This window comes from Elaeis guineensis, chromosome 10 (genome assembly GCF_000442705.2).
Source record: "Elaeis guineensis isolate ETL-2024a chromosome 10, EG11, whole genome shotgun sequence".
NCBI classification, from domain to species: domain Eukaryota; kingdom Viridiplantae; phylum Streptophyta; class Magnoliopsida; order Arecales; family Arecaceae; genus Elaeis; species Elaeis guineensis.
This window is the reverse complement of record NC_026002.2, coordinates 64,698,445-64,701,927: the sequence shown is the minus strand read 5'-3', so window position 1 is coordinate 64,701,927 and position 3,483 is coordinate 64,698,445.

The following is a 3,483-nucleotide window of genomic DNA, read 5'->3' as shown; positions in this document are numbered from 1 at the left end:
CTGACAAAATGGGCCACAAATTGGTGGCTCATTTGTTCGAAGGAAAAGATGGTACCCGGTTTCAAAGCCGAGTACCAGTTCCTCGCCACTCCCTTCAAGGTGGACGGGAAGGCCCGACATAGAATGGCATCGGGAGTGCCATGAAGCAGCATCATCATCCGAAAGGCCTCCAGATGATCAATCGGGTCCGAAGTCCCATCGTAGCTTTCAAACTGGGGGAGCTTGAAGTTTGGCGGGATCGGTTCCTGCATGATCATTTGAGAGCAGGGAGGGTCAGTACAAATATCCTCACCATAAGCGGAGGGAGCGTGGTGGAGTTCTTCGATCCGCCGGTTCATCTCCTGGAGCTTTCGATCCAGGAAATCCTCCCGACTTTGAGTCTCGAGGGTCCTCTGGCAGAATGGGGGCAGGGATCTTCCAGGGGTGGAGTCGTGGTCTGATTGAGGGCTCTCCACCCTCGGGTTCATTTTCCCTGGAAGGATGGGGTGGCTAGCCCAAGTGGCCCGCCCCACCGCCAGATTCTGGTGTTCTGGGGATGCCCTTTTCGGGCATACTGATGCCTGCGGCTGCTGCTGCTGCATAGCCTGCACAGCTTCTGTGAAGCCTCTGACCTACTGCGCCAGCAGGTCAAACTGCTCCACGCCGACCGCCGCCGTCGGAGGAGGAGGAGGGGGTTGAGAAATAGGAGGAGAGGCCAGAGCCTGAGATCTGGCCGCGGAGGCCGTGGACTGTCGTGTGGATGCCTTGCGGGGAGGCATCAAGTAAGGATCCCGTGGGGGAAACTAGGAGTGGATGTCAGAGGAGACGATCGAAGGCGGCTCCGTTGAGCGCTCCTTTAAGAACAAGGGTACTACAGAGGTTCGCTAGCCCTTCCTCTAGTGCCAATCCTGTTGGTGCAAAAATCTACTTGCACCGGAGAAGCTGGAGTCGAGGGAGTCGCGGTCGCCGCTGGGACCTGCAAAGGAAGTCTAAACCAAAGGTGGGGTTGCTCCGGCAAGACCCTCCGACGCTCAAGTCAGTTTTCTGCCTCAACAAGAATGGAGTGCTCGAACGGAGAATTTAGCAGAGTTTTGAGGTAAAAAATAAGGGCTTATAGAACAACATATCTGGGACCCCCTTTTATAGGCGGAGGGGGCAGTAGACTGATAGCGATATCTGTAACCGTCTGGCAGTGGGCTGCCCAAGGTCAGACGGAGTTTGTTGCGAAGAGTAGTGGAGTGGACCCGTGGCTATCACCGGGGCGTGCCACGTGGAGTCTGCCGCGGGGAGTGGAGCGACGTCTGTTGTCGCAACTTGCCAGTGGATGGGAGAATCGTGCGGTATCTGTCGTAGGAATTGGAGCAGGATCGTGGCCGTTATTGTGGCCTGCCAGGGAGTAGTGGAGCTGTGCGAGATCCATCGTGGGAAGTGGAGCAGTGCTATGACCATTACTGCGGCTTGTCAGGGAGTGATGGAGCTGTGCGGAATCCGCCGCAGGAAGTGGAGCAGGATCGTGGCTGTTATTGTGGCCTGCCTGGGAGTGCAGATCCGTCGACTGAAGTTCGGCAGCAGTCGGAGCTGATGACGGAGTCCGGCTCCCGTAGGAGTCCGGGTGGAGTCCTCCTTGAGGTTGGAGTCGCGGGCGGAGCCCGACTCCCGTAGGAGTCCGGGCAGAGTGCTCTCGGAGTTGAAGTTGCGGGCGGAGCCCAACTCCCATAGGAGTCCGGACGGAGTCCCCTGCAATCAAAGTCAGGTGCGAAGTCCGGCTCCCGTAGGAGTCCAGACGGATCTTACCGGTGGTTGAAGTTGGCGGCGGAGCCCGGCTCCCGTAGGAGTCCGGGCAAAGTCCTCCTTACAGTTGGAGTCGTGGGCGGAGCCCAGCTCCCGTGGGAGTCTGGGTGGAGTCCTCTCAGAGTTGAAGTCGCGGGCGGAGCCCGGCTCCCGTAGGAGTCCGGGCGGAGTCCCCTACAATCAAAGTCAGGTGCGAAGTCCGGCTCCCGTAGGAGTCTGGACAGATCTTACCGGTGGTTGAAGTTGGCGGCGGAGCCCGGCTCCCGTAGGAGTCCGAGCGGAGTCCTCCTTGCGGTTGGAGTCGTGGGCGGAGTCCGGCTCCCGTGAGAGTCCGGGCGGAGTCCTCTCGGAGTTGAAGTCGCGGGAGGAGCCCGGCTCCCGTAGGGGTCCGGGCAGAGTCCCCTGCAATCAAAGTCAGGTGCGAAGTCCGGCTCCCGTAGGAGTCTGGACAGATCTTACTGGCAGTTGAAGTTGGCGGCGGAGCCCGGCTCCCGTAGGAGTCCGGGCGGAGTCCTCCTTGCGGTTGGAGTCATGGGCGGAGCCCGGCTCCCATGGGAGTCCGGGCGGAGTCCTCTCGGAGTTGAAGTCGCGGGCGGAGCCCGGCTCCCGTAGGAGTCCGGGCGGAGTCCCCTGCAATTAAAGTCAGGTGCGAAGTCCTGCTCCCGTAGGAGTCCGGACGGATCTTACTGGCAGTTAAAGTTGGCGACGGAGCCCGGCTCCCGTAGGAGTCCGGGCGGAGTCCCCCTTGAGGTTGGAGTCATGTGTGGAGCCTGGCTCCCGTAGGAGTCCGGGCGAAGTCCTCTCGGAGTTGATTCTGCTGAGAACTTCGGCTGTGGGTATTTTATACCCAACAACTGGCTTAGTGTTTGAACCTATGGAGTCCGCACACAAATCAGACAAAGTAGGAAGGAGTTGGTCTATGTTTATATGTCTAATTTAGAAGTACTTGATTTGATTGAATGTATAAGCTAACTTAATTGAGAATTAAGTTATAGATCAAATGGGATTGAAGAGTTGACCATGTCTAGCTAGCACTGCACATGAGGTTCAGATTCGATCTCAGAGATGAACAGTTTCTGATCTATGATCCATAGAGCATATAAAAGATTAGATTTAAGTACTGATTAATTTTAAATTATATCTAAATTAATTAGACTTAATTAGATTCAAAAATCTAAGTTAGACTTGGTACAAAAGTCCTAAAAAAATTTGAGATTGACAGCCTTTCGAAATTATTTCGAACCAGCTTTGAATTGGATTCGAATCAGACCCATTTTGATGAGATATGAAAACTCCTACTTGCACTAAGATTTTTCTCTCATGTGGGCTGACCAACACCTGGAATGGTGTTGGTTTGGGGCATCCCATGTGGGTGAGGGAGTGGGTGCAAAGTGATTGTCATAAGTGATGGCAATTCTATCTCATGTAGGAATTCTTCTTTCATAAGTATTGGACTAATTCAAATCAGATTTAAGTTAGGACTCCTAACTTATTGGGTCATAGAAATCATCTATAAATAGAGAGGGTCTCTACCTATGGATGCATAGCAAACAAAGAGAGAGAGAGGCATGAGAAGAAAGAGAGGTCCCTTCTTCCCCTTGGCCTCTCCCCTTGTTGCCGCCCCTTCTCCCTTGGGTGTGGGCTCTCTTTGGGCATCCCATCTACTGGTGTGAGGTGTCACACTAGCATATCTCCTCCCTCATTTGATTGGGT